This window comes from Lonchura striata, chromosome 2 (assembly GCF_046129695.1).
Source record: "Lonchura striata isolate bLonStr1 chromosome 2, bLonStr1.mat, whole genome shotgun sequence".
In the NCBI taxonomy this organism is placed as follows: Eukaryota; Metazoa; Chordata; class Aves; order Passeriformes; family Estrildidae; genus Lonchura; species Lonchura striata.
Window position 1 is genome coordinate 68,391,852 of NC_134604.1, and position 18,541 is coordinate 68,410,392.

Here is an 18,541-nt window from a genome sequence, read left to right on the forward strand (position 1 = left end):
GCAGGGAAGGGGAACTCTTTTAGTTTTTGGGAGTTTTTCTGGGGGCGATGTGGAGGATGGGGAGATTCAGGCTGAGAGAAGGGGCTGAGGACAGCTCCGGGCTGGCTCTCACTTTCTCGGCACTGGAGAGGGGCTGTGGGCACAGTGGAGAGAAGTCGCCACCACTGTGCAGCTCCATCCTTGCTGCCTTCTCCTACTACCACTGCAATCCAGCAGGGAACCTTTCTTCTGCCGCTGGGCCTCCACATTCCCCTGCCCTGCCAGGACACCCCACAGCTTCCAGCTATTTGCCGTGGAGTTTTGGGACACTCTCTTTCACTGCCCCAGGATTTCAGCTCATTCCTGCCATTTCCAGCCTGCTGCTCCCGAGAATCCTGCGAGGGACACCAAGATCGGCCGCCCCGGGGGTTTGTGAACAAAGCCTCTCCTCCGCCCCGCCTGTCTCCGCCGAGCTGCCATTGCCAGGGCGCCCCGAGCCCGCCGCAGCGCCCCCTGCAGCCGCGGGGGAGTCACCGCACCCGCGCCGCCCGCCGGCAGCCAGCAGCGCCCCCGCTGGCCGTGCCCGGAACTGCACGGAAGGGAAAGTGGCGCCCCGAAAGGTGTCAGCGCGTTCCGGGCTCGGTCTGGTGTTAATGCTGTAGTAGTTGTTGTTTGCTCGCTTTACTGTACATACCAGTAAAGAACTGATATTCCTACTCCCATATCTTTGCCTAAGAGCCCCTTAATTTCAAGATTATAATAATTTGGAGGGAAGATGTTCACATTCTCTGCTCCAAGGGAGGCTTTTCTGCCTTCCCTAGCAGACATCTATCTTGTAAACCAAGACAAACATCTCTTCTGTGAAGACAGACAGGGAGACGTGGTACTGAAATTAGCTGGATAGAAACTTTCTAGCACAGTTCTGAGTACCAGCTAGCAGGCATTCTTTATTAGAACATGCTGGGCTTTTTGAGGACATTTCCCCTAACTGATGCCCTGAGTGTCAGGTGTACAGTTTTTATCATAAACGCTGATTACATATTCATTAGCTATCCCTACTTCCTCGGCTTTATTTTACAAAGTCACAACACTTATGAAAGACCTTCTATTGGTTCTTTGGGGTCTGTCATCAAAGTCCAGTGTCCTTTTCAGGGGGATGTTCTTTCACCCCTGCTTTTGATTAAGTACAGTATCATTGCTTTGCTTAACTTCTACTATTTCAGCCTTGCAGAGCTGATCGGGCATCCTGCTTGCATTTTGCATTACTTTTGTTAGCCTGATTTACATCCTTTATTTATTTATCCAAGGCTGTGCTGTTCTCTTCTACTGTCCTTGGTAGGAAGTTGTTCCTTATCAAGTGAGTGAAATGCTGTTCTACTGTGCTTATCAGGGGCTGTTCAGCATGAAGAAAAGGTTGTGTGGGGACCTCACAGCAGCCTTCCAGTATCTTAGGGGGGCCAACAGGGAAGCTGGAAAAGGACTTTTCGTCAGGAACTGTAGTGATAGGAAAAGAAGTAATGGGTAAAATTTGAAAAGGGGGGGGGGGAATTTAAGTTAGATATTAGAAAGAAATTTTTTACTCTGAGAGTGGTGAAACACTGGAAGAGGTTGCCCAGGGAGGCTGTGGATACCCCAACCGTGGCAGTCTTCAAGGACACACTGGGTAACGCTTTGAGCAACCTGGTCGAGTGGGAGGTGTCCCTGCCCACAGCAGGAATGTTTAGGACGGATGAACTTTAAGGTCCATTCCGAACCCTTAACATTCTGTGATAACCCAGTGCATCCATTTTATGCTGGCATCCTTTGCTCAACCACGTTCTGCAGAATCCATTAGCTCTTAGAGCAGGATGTGTGCTACAGCTGAATGGATGATTTAGTCCAACCCAGGCCCTCAGTTCTACTCCCAGGGAGCACGAGGAGAAAAAGAAAAACCGAGTAGCTATTCAGCGCGGCATGAGCCGTCTGCAGGGAGCTGGCTTGTGAAGCCCCTTCCTGCCCCACCTCCGCGGCCGTGCCCCGCCACGCGGTTCAGCTGCGCGGGCGCTGCGCCGGGCTCCCAGGCGCCGGGCCGCCCCTCCATCCCGCCGCTACCCCCGGCCCACCCCTACACCACGTGTAACAGCGCCTGCCATCCATTGGGAGGCAGGGCCGGGCGGGCGTGTCCGCGCAGGAGATCTAAGGCGGCGGCGGGGAGCCGGGGGTCGTGGCTGCGCTGCCTCGCCGCTTGCCCGAGCCCCCGGCTGGGTGAGTGTGGGACGGGGCGGGCGGGCCCCACGCGGTGCGTCCATTTCGCGCGGTGCAGCAGGCACGGCGCGGCGCGGCACGGCGCGGCGCTCCCGGCCCGCTGCGGGCCCCGCGGCGCGTCCCTGCCTCGCCTGACCGCCACCCCCATCCCTTCTTTTGCCTAGCTTCTCTGCGGGGCGAGCAGCCGCAGGGAGCGTGCTGTGCTGGAGGTGAAGGCCCCGGTGCCGAGGAGAGACCCTGGGCCATGTCCCGAAGCCCTTTTCTGCCGTGCTGTGCTTTGCTTCCTAAGTCAAATTGCAGAAGACTGAGAATTTACCGAGAATGGGGGTATCGCCCATAGGGCTCATAGCCAGCCCAGTATCCCAGGAGTTCTTGGAGCCTGCTGCTCCCAAACCCGCTCCTCTGAGCAGGACAGGGAATTATCTCCGTTTGGATTGTCAGTACTTTGCAGGCAGCTGTTCTGGTTAAGAGATGATGCGTTTCATCGTTTTCTGCATATGTATGTGTGAATGTGTGGGTGACAGATGTGATGGAGCAAGGGGAACCCACTAAAAATCCTTAAGAGGAAAATTGTGTGTAGCTACGGCTGGAGAGGAAGATTGAGACTAGATTGGGAATTGCTAGTTATCTCTGTTGTCAGCTGCTAGAAACTTTAATTTTGGAGCAAGGTGGTGTTTTTGTAGGTGCTGTATAGAGTCGTGACAGAAAGGCAATTGCAGCTCTACACAGGCTGCAGATCTGAGCCAAAGAGTTGATGATAATGGTGCTCATTTGATAGCCGGCTCACTTGCCTGTGGTCATTTGCAAATGTTACTTTGTGCTTGAACAACGACGGCATGGTGAAGGATACCCTACCCTGCCTCCCTTTGCCTGCCTCTGTGGGCTCTGCTAAGCCACGGGGACAAGTGTTGAAGATGTGGTTACACATGGCAATGCAAGCGTCATGTGGGACCCTCTGCAGTGGCACAGCAATGCCTCTTGAAGCCCTTAGTTCACTCGCTGATGCTTGACTGCTGTCTCCAAGTTAGAGGTAAATACAATGAACACTTGGAAAGAACAGGCAGAAATTTATCCTTCTGGTCAGGTGCTCTACCAACTTGTGTTGCCTTCAGTGGCCATCTGGACATGTTTTTTGGACAAGCTTTCCATATAATGCAAAAGACTGTAACGGCACAGGCTCCGTAGTTGCAAGTGCTGACCCTGGAACAAAGCAGGAGCAAGCTTTGCCACAAGCTTTGAAAGTTACAAGCTTTGCATTCAAGTACTTGAAGTATCTTGCATTTTGAGTGATCTGACAGGGTCAGACCTTGACTGTGCTCTATCACATGCATGCTTTAGATGGTCACGTTGGCTTTGAATTAAAGCCTTTTTTTTGGGCAGGGGAGCTAATTGGTGTTTAGTCCCTGACTTATGCCACTTTTTGGTGGTATTTGTAAAATTTTGAGTCTTGCTGCTTATAGGGCTGTGCTTAACAGTGAGGAGGTGTGTTCAGAAGGCACTTCTTATTTCAAGTGGGTGTAACAGAAACCTGAGGTCTACTAGGCTTCTAATTCAGGCACTTCCGTTGTGTGTGTGGTTGAGATGCAATATGCTCTTCACTCCTCATGGAGTATATTCTTGCAATATCTTTTCTAATCGGAAGGCATTATCTCAGAGAAGAGGAAGCTAGTAACTGTTTAACCAGTTACTGGAGAAACCAGTTCCAAGGCGTATTTTTGCAAGATCTGTCACTCCTTTTTTTTTCCTTCTCTTTTCCTTTCTTTTTTTTTTTTTCTTCCTCCTTCCTTCCTGAGTAGTCTGTTGCCAGGTGGCAGGTAGTATTCATTCTCATGTTGATATGCTTGAGTTCTGTGTCTCTGCTTTCAGTTGTGTGACATAGGAAATAGTTAGATTTGGTCCTCTTGGAGTCATTTTCCAACCTTAACAATAGCATGATTCTGAGATGACAGGAGTGAGTTCCACTCTAGCTAATGTTGTGCACAGTTGCTGGCCTGGTGTGTGCAAGAGGGAGGGAGAAAAAAAAGAGTAGTGGGAAAAGAAGAAAAAGTACATGGGAAAGAAGAGAGGGAGAAATATGGTTCGAGTGAAGGAGGGCAGGGGTCTTACTGCAATTACTGCCTCTGCTACCTAGTTCACTCTTGATCTAGCATGTTCCTTAACCCTGAGGACAGGTTAACAAGACTTTGGTAGCCTTTCAGAAATGTCACTTCCAATTGTATCCTAGGTTTAAGTGAATAGAAAGCAAACTGGTAAGTTTAATTTTCTTCTCTTGCCCCATATCTGTGATGCTAAAAGCATCAGTGTAGAGTGGGGCAGGAGGAGAATAGAGTTCCTTTGTCTGCAGATGTGCTGAGTAGATGTTGGCTTGATCCTGATGGGATTTATTGGTTCTGCCATCCTGGTTACCAAGGCAGATGGGGATGCGACACAGCCCCTTTGCCACTCCTGAAGGATGAGCTAGGAAATCCTGCTGATTTAACTCTGTGGAGTGGTGCGGGGAGATATTTCAGTGCTTTGGGCAGAGTTGTTTGGGGTCAGCTGCAGTCAATGCTGACCCAGAGTTAGTAAGTTAGTAAACCAGGATGGGTGTTCTGTATCCTAGATTTTTTTTTTGCATTACCTGTTATATCCCCATCTTTCATTATCCCAAGGTCAAAATCTTTGAAAATCTGTCACGTGTTGAATGGTGTTGAAGGTGGCATTGATCTGGCCATATGTACTCATCCATCTCCAAAATGGTTAGCCAGGAGAGGGATGGGCATTCCGGGATGTGATTCACCTCAGCCCTGTACGCTTAAGCAAATGAGTTGTGACCTGACATGCTCATGTACTCATCTGCTTTCCACCGAGTATAAAAGAAAGCATGAATGATCCAAGTGTTTATCTCAAAAAACTTGTGGGGTTCTTGGAAACCTCAAGGACTTTGGGAAGAGTTACAGCAGTTTTGCCATAAGGGTCGGTTTGTTTTGGTACTTGGGCACTCCCTTGTTAGTGCAGTTGTTGCAGTCTTGCTGGCTACTAAAACCTATTTAAAAAAAAAAGAAAAAGAAAAAGGTATAACTGAGTCTGATGGTCAAACAAAACAAGGGGCGGCTCTCACTTGACATATGATGGGCCCACTAGTTGCAGGATTCTTGACTATTGTCTGTGGTTCCTGGGTCGTTTGGAGGTGTCAGGGATCAGGAGCTAGGGCTCACACCTTCCTGTTGTGGTTTGTAGAAATCTAATGCCTCTTGCCCTGGCAGAACTGGCTGGAGCTGCCTTCCCCTGCTGGTGAGTCAGCAGCTGATGCCCTTGCCAGGGTCACTGACGCTGCTGGAGATCACCAAGGTGGCAGATCATAAATCCTGCGAGTAGTATCAGAAGTGCCTGATTTCAGAGTTTCCAAAATAGAATACTGTGGGATGCTTGGTTCTAGGTACGTTTTTTCAGTTTCTGTTGGCTTTTGGTTTTGGTCTTGTTGTTTTCATTTTTTTCTTGACTCAAGTGAAAAACAGTTCAGAAAACTTTATTCAGAGTAACATGGGATCTTTGATTCAGTTTTCCTGCAAATCTTACCTGTACCTCAGTGCCTTCTGTGCCATGTCTTGACCCCTTTTCTGAGAAGTCCATGTGATGCTATATTGACCAAAACACTAAATTTATTAGTCTGTGTAGTGGTAGTATTTACCATCATATTTTCTTACTCTTTCTCCTGCCTCTTTCTGAGATGAGGAGTAACTCTTGGGCTCCTTTTCACAATATTAGCAGTGAAATAGCTCAGCAGGCTTTCCTGAGCTGTACAAATTTCACAATTCACTTTTACCTTATTTTCTGGATCCTTGTAATTAATTTGTATCTTTCCTTGTAGATCTTAGTGACTCATTTAATTTTTAAATTACAAGGATGAGGATTTAGCTTAATAGCTTGCTTTTGAGGACTGGCTTAATTACTACCCTTATTTACACTGAGAAAGCTCTGTTTTTATTGAAATTTAGTGCCTATTTGAGTCATACACTTCAGAAAGCTTATTGCAAGCCAATCTGGAGTTTAAAAAAGTGTAATTATCAATGAGTTTTTTGTTTACCCAGGGTTTATCCCCAGTTATGATTCAGGTAGATGGTTTAAAATGCCCCATGCTAGACAATTTACTTATTCCTGGCATACATTCTGTCAAAAGAGAAAGTGTGTGCCGTGAGTCACATGGATGTGTGTGGACCTGACTGTAAAACATTGCACTGCTAACTGTGCTGCCCTGTGTCTTGGCAGTGGACCACGTTGACTCAGTGGTTTGATTAAACCAAAGGTGAGTTTACCCTGAGTTGTGATGTAGTGCCACTCTCCGTTGCTATGGAAGAGATGCCATGCAACATTACCTTTTAATTTTGTGGGTAAAGCATGCTGACATCAGGGCCTGGCAGGACTTGCTTCCAAAGGATGTGCTGCCCCAAACTGTTTACTGTGAAATCTGAAATTAGTAAGCAAAATCAATCCTGGAAAATAGGAAGGGAAGGAGAACAAAAAGTACAAGCTTCAAACTGTAACAAAATCAGTCCACGTTAATGCTAGTCATAGTTTCATTTGGGAATGCTGATGTAGGAGGTTTATTTGGATGTGTATGCAGCAGGAGTAAATGCACTGTACAAGAAATTACTGTGATTTGATAAATGAACTGTTTCCTTAAGGTGAAGAATAGCTCGCTTTTGTCAGGTGACAAATTCTTAAACTAGTTGGAAAATGTGTTGTTGAGTTTGTAGAACTAGATTGTTTTGTTGAAGTGATGTTTTTATAAAGCAGTTTCAGCTAACAAAGTAAATAATGTGTTGTATCTTTAGGAAATAGTCCAGAGAGAATAACCAGAGGTAACCAGAATATATTATTTTATCATTATGTTGCTGATTGAACTTAACTGGAGGTTGCACACTGCCTGATAGCTGGTTGATGATCCATGTGATCTAAGCCTCAATGCAACGAGTGCTGCTGCATGCCACTTAATTTGTTTTTCTCCTTCCAAAAAGTTCACAAAATTGGGTGACCTGTAACCTACATGATGTGAAGACTCTTACCCATTGTCTCACATTGCAGGGACAGGCTTGTTTGTGTGCTTATAGCTTCCAAAAGCTTAGAGGAGGCCATTGAGAAGAATGGCTGCTGTAGGTTGAAGTGCAGAAGTGCTGTACCATTGCATATCTGTCCGTGCTGACCTCAGCTGCATTAGGCATGACCATTCTGACTGTGCAGTTGGCTGGCAGAGAGGAGCAGAATGTTCTGGCACCACAAGCAAAATGAAGGCACAACAGCCAGTAGTCATCAGCTGGATGGTGGATTAGCGTGGAGGTGCTACATCTCCGAGGAGAAAAACAATAGGTGTTTGTTGGGGTTTTGGAAGTGAGAACTTCTGAGATGGGAGCAGGAATTTGGCTTCTAGCAGCTTTATAGTTCAGCAAAGGTACCAACACAAGCAATACAGTGAAAAGTGTAACAGCTAAGTAACTGGAAAAGACTTGAAGCGAAATGTTCATGCTTTACTTTGAAAGTGCTGGGATGAATGCTTGGATAGTCCTGAAATCCAAGGTTTTCTCCAGAAAACACTATTATTTTTGAAGAAAGCAAGAATAAGCAGGAGTTATTGCTCTTGTGAGAAAAGTGCATGACTGAGTTGTTAAAACCCCTAAGACTATTCAAAGACTTTCACCATCCTTTTATTGTGTCCACAGAAAGACTAGTCAAAATTCATCAAGGTGTTTCTGCTTCAGCTGGGTCTAGGTGCAGTCCTGTCTTGTCTTGTGCATCTGTCTGGTGGAGTTTTTGTAGATGTCTGCTGGACTAGTGCAGTAGCTAGGGAAAGCAGGTACCTCTGGAGGACCACAGCTCCCATCTTTCCTTCAAAGGGAAAAAGTTCATGCTTGGAAGTGCCTGTCTCATTAGCCTGTTGGTTACAGAGGGGGGTGAGATGATACCCTGTGTCTGCTTTGGAGTGAGCTGAAGCTAGTCAGGGGGAATCCTGCCCCTCATAACCTGGTTGGCATGTGGAGAAACACAAGGATGCTTGCCCAAAAAAATTAACAAGTGATGAAGCCTCACTGTTGTGCTTTGGCAGCTCCAGATAAGCCATCACAGATGTTAGAACACTTTTCAACCTGTTTTTTCCTTCAAAGGAAATACATGGAGAGCAGAACAGCATGGTGTAGGGTACCATCAAAAACACAACAGCAGTGCTTTACTTTTCATGCTCCTGTTTAGACCCTTTTGGGGGAAAATGGTAATTATAATTTGTTTCACTTACTTTGCTTTAAACCACTTGTTTTCTTTTGCAAGTCCCAGCACAGGGGAGCTAAGCAGAATATTTACAGCCAGTTGTTTGTTTCCTTCTTGCTGTCATTTAAAGCACCTTGCAGCATCAGAACTTCTTATACTTCAAAGTTTCTTGTTCTAGGTAAGTGACATGGGAGAGATGACACTGTATATGTTTGGAGAGGTGTTGCATTATAAATTTCACCACACTTCTTCTCCAATACTGTCATATCTAGGCCTCTCTGTCTATTCCCTCAGTCCCATAAACATAATTAGGATTGATTTCCTTTGATGCCAGAATAATGAGGTGGATAAATATAACATTGTTTTAAAAAGTTCAGCAGACTAGATGATATTAAAAATTTTCCTCCCAATAAAAGTGATTACTTACTCCAAACACTGTATTTTGCTAATAAGGACACAAATATTTTTAAGAATAGCAGTATAACTTCACTTGACAGGACTGTGTGCTGAGTGGCTTCATTTACCTCTGTTACTGGGTTGCAGGAGCATTTTTTGGGGCAGACCAGGCTTCTGCATGAAGGGCAGGGAGGTGCAGGTGGCAATTCCAATACATTCTGAAAACTGAGTAAGATTTTAGCCTACAGATTGGATAACTACTACACTGATGGGGTTGAATAAAAAGTAGATGACAAATCTGTTTTTTTGCTCACAGGAGTTAATTACTTCTCTAAGTTGACTTCTGCCTCCAAGGGAGCCTAAACAAGCTTTCTTCATGGAGACATGCGAGTTACACGAGCTGGTTTTCTGCCACATAGATGGCAGAATAAACTGTAAGGATGGCTACAAAGTAATGCTCATCCTTGTGCAAACCAGGAAGCTGAGCCTGCCTGGCATTTTGCAGTGTCTAAGTTCAGGCCAAGTCTGCCAAATTTTTGTATTTCTTATCTCCTGGTATCACTGTATTGTCCCTGCTGTCACTGCTCCTTCAACTATCACATCCAGCAGCTTTCTGCCCAAACCCCTGGTGGGGCTGGCCAGCGTGGAGCCCTGTGTTGAGGTTGTGCAGGATCCTTCTGTGTGGCAGCAGTGAGATCTGAAATATGTGGCTCATGGTCTGGCTTACAGTTTGGTAGGTCAGTGTCATCTTTGCTTTTTGAGGGGAAAAAAACCCTTAAAATCTTACAAACTTCATAAAGTCTTGCTTTGATCCAAAAAAGGAGCAGGAAGTCTTTTGTCGTGCTTTTGATAGAAGTTCTGAGATAAATATGAAATGGGTTGTGTTTGGGTGCCTCTTGTCCCCAGTCCTTCCCTATCAGCAGCCATGCAGCTATGAATGTTTGGGTTAGGTGGAGGCAAAACTCTACTTAAACAACAGCTTTCCTGTTCTGGAGCAGGAGAAAGCTGAATGGTGAATGTGTGCCTAAGAAAAGAGTACTTACCCAAAGCAAAAAATCCTCCACACCTACCTCACTGTGAAATTTAATTCCACATCAGTGTTCTAGCACTTTTCTGATGAGATTTATTTAAGTAGAATATATGAAAACTAGGTTGTCATACTGTCTGTGAAAACAGGAATGGTTGGTTACTCCACTGACATACTAATCAAACATGATGCTTGTATGATTAGCCATGTTCTGTACTGAATTTATATTTAAATGCCTAAAACAGATGCAGTTTTCCAAGGCATTTTGTTGTAAATCCATCAGTTTAGGAGCTGTGAAGTCTTTGCAGTGATGGCTTGTTGGATTATTTGCAAAACACCTTTGCGACTGAATTTTTTTCCACATAGCCCCATACTTTTATCTCCTCTGCCCCACCTCCTTGCACCCTCCTCAGCTCCCATTTTTCTGTGCATGCGTGTCAAGGCTACGCTGATGTAGGCATATCCTGTAGACCTGGTAGCCAGGCTCTGTGACCTGTGCAACCAATTCCCATCCCAAAATGATGGTCCCTGGTGAGCCACGTGTCATGGACTGGCGGGGAAGGGGAGTTATTTACTGGCCCAACAAGTTGGCACGTTGCCATATCCCAGTTACGTTGGGAGCATGGCCACACCATTGGTGCTCAGCATGCCCCTCTGCCTTCGATGGGGCTACCAGGCTGCCTCATTGAGGGCTTCCTCTTGTGGGAGCTTCTCATGCTGTAGCATGAGGCAGCTGAGGCACTCGTGGCCCATCCAAGTCGTGCACTGTTGTCTCCTTCAGCACTGAGTGACCCTGGGGTAGATCTGGTCGATGGGCAGTATAGTTGGATCAGGTGGTAGGATTCAGTCATTGCTTTCATTCCAGTGTGCATCAGGGCACTGCCTATTAGGGGAAGACCTTTCTGAAGAACTCAACAGTGGGAATTACTTGGAAGAGGCACCCAGGGAACTGCAGACATGCACCAGCTTCTCCGCTGCAGGAAAGGATGTGTCTGCTGCACGCACCAGGCAAGCAAGGGGTGTGGAGTGCTTGTCTGTGCCTGCAGTGATGAGCACGTGATGCTTGGAAGGAGCTGATCCTTCCCCAGCCCTTGAGTTATGGTTGGAATGTGGGAATACTGAATTGAAAAGCAAACATTTTAACTTCTGTCACAGTCAGCGTCTCTTTTGTATGGTGTAAATCATTGTTGCAAAAAGCTTTAGTATTAGATCTGTAGTCATGCAAGTACCCTCAGAAGGCTGTAATATATTTTTTAATTCAGCTGGTGCGTTCAGTGAGAAATTAACTTCAGTTTCTAAAAAAAAGAGGAAGTTTTTCTTAATTATTCCACTGTGTTGAGTCACCCTTCGACAGCCACACCAAGGGTGCAGGATTGGCAGGTCTCACTTGGAGTTCTGCATGGGGCAAGCCCTTGAATGCCTGCAAACAGTGGAAAAACTCCTAAATTAACAAAAATTTATTATAATTACTTTGCTAATGACTTTGTTTTAATTGCAGAAGTCTAAAGGAGTGATGTAGTGTATTTTGAATTTTCATAGAATCCTAGAATGATTTAGATTGGAAGGAATCTTTGAAGTTCCATGTAGTACAATCCACCTGCCATGGGGTTATTCAAAGCCCCATCCATCCTGACTCTAAATGCTTAATTTGAATACACAGTTACCCAGGGATAGCAAAACCTTTCTCAGAAGTCTGCAATCACCTTGGTATAAGGCAAGGAGCCCCATGACTTGACCACATACAATTTCTGTTCCACTTCCTCCCTGAATGAGTGTGTCTAGCACAGGCTGAGTTCTCCCTTATGTGAGCTGTTCCTCTGAAGTTTGTTACAGAGTGTTTTCTCTGCAAAAGCTATTCAAACTCTTCCTTCTCTTTCACAGAAGCAACACTCCTGCTTTCTCAGCAAAGGAACGGGATCTTTTGTTTCAATTCAGTACGCTTTATGGTAGTGGAGGAAGTTTTTAATTGGGAAAGCATTTTTTAAATTGGGACAGTTTTTTAATTGGTTCAGCAGTGCTGGAAGCATGCCTGTTTGAGAAACATCTGATCTGCAGACGTGCTGATCCACCGGGGTGGCCACAGGTCTGTGGTCCAGCCTGTCACTAAGGCAGGATGCTCATGGGCTCCTTGGCAAGGGTGATCAGGGTCTGCAGCTGCCCCATGGTCCTGCCTCCAGCTGGCAGTGCCACTGCTCTCCATGACCTACCTGATGGCCTCTGCCTGTTTCCTGCTGCTCAGGGATGTAGCAAAATCCAGTTGTTTATACCCACTTTGATCTGCCCCTTGTCTGTGCCTGAAAGTCCCAACACGGCTATGCCCTTCATCCTGGTAAAATAATGGTGTTTGGGGAAGTCTTCTTCCTTTCTTCTATCAGTCTGATTGGATATGTCCCATGTCTGTACAGGATACTTTTTGTTCTGCATGAAGGTTGGGGCTCTTAATGTTATGTTTGTTTCCCCACTATTGTTTTAATAACAAACCAACTTCTGTTGCTGTCTAACTTACTTCCTTATCCCCTAAGGGACATTTTCCCACCTTCTTCCAAGCACCATTGTCCAAGGACCACAACTGGTTTATGCTGAATGACATGGCCAGGGCTTTTGGCTAAGCAAAGTTCGGTCTTCATTTAATCTGTGTTTAAGGAGATGGAAGCTCACTTATTAAATATTGTTTCCCAGAGCATTAATCTTTTTCTGCTCAATACCAAGGCTGTGTCCCTGCCAGATTATGGATGATGGGTTGTTTCAAGTGAACCCCTGCCAGTCTGTCTCAGGCTTTCATTTGGGAAGTTTAATTATCAGTGGAAATCCCCTTCGGTGTTATGACAACTTGAGGGAGTTAAATCAAGCAATTTTCTTGCAAGGTGTAATTTGAAGTCATGCTGAGGAACTATTTGAGGAGACTGTACTAGAGCTGGTGGGAGACTTTTCAATTAGATGCTTTTTCACCAGAAAATAGTTATTCATGTAATTAGAGAGGTGTGATGCCCTTTAGTGGCTAGGCAGGAAAACATTTCCTTAACTTTTTTGTCTCTAAGGAGCTTTGGATGGCAAATGTGCTGCTGTCGTCCTCAAAATATCTGGATGCTGTTTTGAACTGAGAGGATCCTCACCAGCTGAAATTCAAGGTATGGGCTAAAAGGGATGAGGGCACTGCAGGCAACTTTTACTGGATGGTGCTTCTCATACGGGAATCTATCCTGGAAAGTGTCACCTCCCTCTCCTCTGCCCTGGCTGCTGTTTGTGGTGGCCTGCCATTTGGTCAGCTGTCACAGTGTTGAGTTTGTTTCAGTGGTGGTGGTTTTCAGCATGATTCCCCAGGAGGTTATTCTAGTACAGCTATGGATGATAGGCAGCAGGCTGGGGAGAGGAAGATCTGGTTTCATGATTTAACCCTGCCAAAGCAAACGTGTCTGGCTGCTCCTGTTTTGAGGCAGGGTGCACTCCAGTTAGAGTGTAAAAGGTATTTCTCTAATCTCTTTTTGCAACACTTGGGTGGTGGAGATCTGATATTGTACCCTGTCCCAGCCTTTCATTGTGCCCGCAGTGGGAAAGTGATTGGAACATCAAATTCCCCACTGCAAATTAAGCATGATATGGTTGGTGTGTATTTCTGCAGTAGGGGAATTAGTGTTTATCCAACCTTTTCCCTGTTGAATGGCTTACTGTATGCCACATTTGATGATAATCACAGCTGGAGGTTTGTGCAGAAGAAAGGGCATCTCAACTTCTATTTTGAAGATTTTGAAGATTGAATTCTGAGTGTTTGAAGTACTCTTTTCATTACTTCCACAGCAGGAACCTCCCTCCTTTGGTCAAAAATAACTGCTCATTTCAAAATGGATTTTGTGTATCATCACAAATAACCTAGGTGGACTTTCTGCAGGTATTGAGACAAAATGCTGAAGTTTGCCTGCTTTGAAATTTTGGGAAATTTAAGAATTCCTATCTGAACTTGTGCAAAAGGATGGTCTTTGCCATCTTGGAAGTTGTCCTGGGATGAGAGGATTTTTTTACCTTGGTACAGCCAGTAGCCATGACAGTTTGGAAATCAATTGGCTGAGCTGCAGCACCCTGGTGTTCTCCTACGGCAGTATTTGAGCACCTTCTTTATGTCTGGTGGGATTTGGTGGTCACCTTTCAGTAATTGATTACTGGTCAGTGGGTGGTATAGGGATTATAAAGAGCACCTCACTGCACCTTTTCCAATGGAAGAAATCCTCCAGGTCTATGAGACACCTGAAGAGGAGTGGGCAATGCTGCTTTGAAAATTTTCCTAATACTCAGGAGATTGAGGAACAGAAACCTGCAGCATGCCCAGCTATCTGTGACAAGGGGCTGGTCCCCCAGCACCACCTCCCTCCTGGTGTTAAAGGATCTGCTCAACAAAGGAAGGTAATATGATTCCCTTCAACAGGCAGTGTGCCTTTAAGCAGGTGAAAAAGACTGTATTTTGTGTACACTGCACACCCACTCCTGTGTGTGTCTCTTTGTTTAAGGTGTTGTTTGTATTTAACTGCCTGGCTCCCTTCCTTTGAGTAGCAAATGCCTTGCTAGTGGCTGATCTTGACTTTTAATGACAAAATTGGCAAATAATTTAAGATTAATGTCCGTATATATATAAGTATATACACTCAAATGTAATCTAGATTAATGTATATTGAGATATATGCATACATTTGCACACATATTAAAAAAAAATAATGTTAATCAAGAAGGGAACAATTTAACAGCTCATAGACATTACCTTTCTTTTCTAGTTAAAATACTTCAGCAGGACAACATCTCTTCACACACAATGAAACAAATGCAAAGAATTGCAGCTACTTTGGTGGCTTTTGCCTTGGACTCCTTGCCATTGCTGCTACTATAGTGAGGTGACTTCCAGCTGTGTATAGTGCTTGGTCATGCCTTTGCTTTCACTGGCCTCTTTCCTGGTGGCTGCATCTGCAAATGGCTACAATCAAAGTCTCTGAGTCGGTCCTCAGCATTTGTCCCAAGCTCGTCTTCTCTAAACTGCCTGCCTTCTCCAGCACAAGCTGATGGGCACACTTGCAGCTGCTTCAAGGACATAGCCAGATGCAGTTCAGGGTAGGATGCCACATCCTTTGCTTCTGTTTCTAAAAGTCTAGAGATAGGTGCTCAAATATCTGTTGGAAAGGCTCAGCATCCTCTGTAGTTATTTTGACTCTCCTGTGTTGCTTTTTGCAGAGTAACATAAAACATTGGAGTTTTCCAAGGCAAGATATTTTGGAAGGACATATCTGCCACAATTCTCACTTTATACTGGAATGGATCACACCCAGGACTGATGTGCCTTGGTTTTCTGAATGATGCTTTGGATAACATTCAGGAGATCTAGTTTGGTCCCTTACTTTATTACCTTTTGCATTTAGGAGTCTACAGTCAAATCTGACACCCCAAAAATACCTGTAATGCTAACAGTAGTAGTAGGAGTTGTTTTCTACCTCTTTTCCTCTGTAGGACTTCTGTGTGAATGATGCTGCTTTGGGGATGGAAGCAGCAAAATCAGCCTTTTGGAAAGAGTTCCCAAAGGGGTTTGTTACCGATGTGTTGATCAACTGCTTGGCATCATCACTACATGCTTTTCTGGGGACCATGTTTGAACTAAAAATACAAGGTGAAATTGTCAAATACACCAGCATGGTGCAAGTGCAAGCTTGTTCTGCAAACTTGTAACGGTGATTGTACAGCTGTATGGTGGATATTTTTCCTCAACATCCTTTTGGTCTTCAACAAATGTCAGTTTGTCCACAGGACATGACTTTGCTGTGAGAGAAGGGTACTTATGGCAGTAGACATTTTTGTGTGTTTCAAAATGGATATAAGCATATGTGGGACAAGGTTGAATGAGGATTTCAGCTCACTCGTCCTTCAAGGAGATGTCTGGGGACTTTTTTGACCATGCAGCAAGGTTAGGCGTTGGTTTTCTTCTTTCTTTGGTAGAAAACTCCTTGTTCTGCTTAATCAGCTTTAGTTTTATGCTCTTCTGCGAATTGGAGAAGAAAATTCTCAGAAACAGCAATGCCTTGAAGTAGGTAAGGAGTGGCATTTCAGAAGTTGAAACAATTTGTAATTTTGAGGAAGTGATAGTATTGCTTATGTAAAATGGTGCCCTGTCAGCTTATTTTTACACATGGTGTTTTATGTTTAGCTGGACAGATGTTTATTATGGTTTACTTTTTGCTATCAACCACATAGCAGATTGCTTATTTTCTTATGGGTTTGAGGAATGGGGAAGGAAATCTATCAACCTGATATAATAGTAACCATTAGATAAAAGGAGGAAGAATACCTTATTTTATTTGAAAATACAATAGCGGCAAGGCACAAAAAGTTGGACAGGGAACAAAAGTAATAAACATAAAATGCACTGTAAATAAAACACCAGTAGCAGTTGTAGCAGTTGGACTATTGAAGTTGGTGGGAGCTTTGCCATTGACTTGGTGGGACAGGAGTCACCCAAGGATGTGGCCCCTGGCCCAGGGTCCACCCTGCTAGGCTACCTGGGTGTGTCCTTGCTTCCCACCACTCCCAAAAACCTCTGCTCCAGCCAGAACATGGAGATACCCAAAGTCTTGGGGTGAAGCCATTTCCTACCCAGGGTCTGAGTGGCTGGGACTTGCAGCTCAGCATTTCTCATCGGAGAAACCAGAGCTAAGGCAGGGGTGAGAGCTAGGCATGTGCAGAACAAAACTCATCTATATTCATTCAGATTCAAGTTTCCTCAGCTTGAAGGTGATTAGGTACCATCTGGAAACATTTCTGGAATAATTTATATTGTTTTATGTTATTAGGACTGCATTATGCCATGGGAATACTGACTGTGCATTCAAAAAAAAGGCTCATCTTTTCAAATGAGGTTGGGAGTGGAAGCAGCCCAGAACAAAGGGTCACTTCAAAGTCAAGGATGACGGTTTCAGAAGGTGAAATCACAGCTGGATCCAACTTCTAAGGAAGGGAAAAATCATAATCTCTGCCAAAATCGCCCTTTGATACACTTGAAAAGATAACAAATGATATATAGAAGGTTTTGGGCAGAAGTGTAATGAGTCTGCACTGCATCCTGCTAAACCAAAAGATTGTTCTCCTGAAAAAAATGCCACTTATCTTCATTGAAGGTCTCTTTGTTAAGTGACAGTGAATATAATTGAAAGTAAAAGGTGGATTTGATACCTGCTGTTTCCAAAGCAAAGAAAACATGTGAGAGATGCTTAGGATGGTGATCAGTGGCCTGTGGGATGAATGACAGTGCTGTGTGTGAGGGCCACAGAACGTGGCTGCATTGCAGGCTCCCTGTTGGTTACCTGCAGGTTATAGGATGTATTCTATTCACAACAGAGATGCTCAGACTTTGGCATGTTTTTTGTGAAAGAGGCAGTTGATATCTTTATCTGGAGTTCAGCTGGAAGAGTACTGTCTGCTGGCATTAAGCCAATTGCAGGATGTTGGTCTTAATTTCCAAGTCTGTCATAATTAAATAGCCCCTCTTCTAAGCAAATTATTAATAAAAAGCAGTTCTGCTTTATTCTTGGTGGCCATAGTACATCTGTGCACACCTGCAGATAGGCCCAAGGGAGCTTCCAAATGAATTGCTTTGAAATAACTTTCTTCTGGGATACTCTCAAGTGATATATAAACTTGAAATAATTCACTAGGTTATTTTTTTAGTGAATAAATTGTATGTCCCCCTGCCCCTTAGGACCTTGCAAAGTTCTCTCCCTGATCCTCCATCTCTGCACCAAGGATCTGTTCCTCTCCTGGGGACGTTGCCCCTCACCAACCCTGTTTTTGTCAGGGAAGTGATTTCTCGTGATGTGCGTGTCTGTGATGGGGCAGGGAATTGGGGACCAGTTACCCCTTCATTTTCAGTGCAGAATTAAAACCACTAAGTTATGTTTGTTTTGCAGGATACCAGATTTTGTTAAGGTAGATGGCTGTGTAGGAAGTAAAAGGTCTACCATTGTTGTTAGGTAGCATCCTAGAAAACAACAGAATACATAGGAGACACTCCAGTACCACAGTCTTAACTTAACCCAGTTCAAAATTTGTGACTGCCCTATCCCAATTTTAGAGGGATAGGCAGTTGTCCAGTCAAAAGCAATCCTGACTGACATGGATTTGGGTAAGGTTCAGGTGAAAACAAGATTGAGTGAACAAACTCACATGAATGCATTTAGGTAAAGACTTAGGTCTGTCTTCCTGCTGAAGGGAGAAGATAGTTTTCCTCTCTGTATGTGTTGGGAACTCCCATGGTTAATGAAACAAGATTTTTGTAAGATTGGCCTAAAACCTGCCTTTCCTTATTTGTCTAAATCCATGTCTGTTGGGAGCATGTTTGAGAGCTGTTGGTATGGTACAATTCCTGACACAGTGAGCCTTGTAAATCCTCAGCCCTGTTCCTGCAGTTGTAATTACTTTCTCATAGTAGGGAGTTAGTATAAAGCCAAGAGAAAGGGATTTAAGCCTTGTGGACTTAGATGGGTGTCTTGGAAAAGTGAAGAGGATTTTTGGTTTTGTAGTTGATGCTGTGGTAACAAAGTTGAAACATGGATTTAACAGCTGCCTTGGTTAATTAAGTTTCTTAGCATGTATTTTCCCACCTTTTAAACTAGGTTTTAGCTGGAGCGGAGTACC

General features: G+C 44.6%; 1 protein-coding gene across 1 annotated transcript in view; it reads left to right on the forward strand.

The window, feature by feature from the left end:
* The first annotated feature begins 2,107 nt into the window (after window positions 1-2,107).
* SLC7A1 (solute carrier family 7 member 1) overlaps window positions 2,108-18,541 on the forward strand; it is a 38,965-nt gene continuing 22,531 nt past the window's right edge. Inside the window, exon 1 of the mRNA XM_021541978.3 lies at window positions 2,108-2,223. The gene's annotated coding sequence lies outside the window, so the exon portion shown is untranslated. The remainder of the gene's footprint in view (window positions 2,224-18,541) is intronic.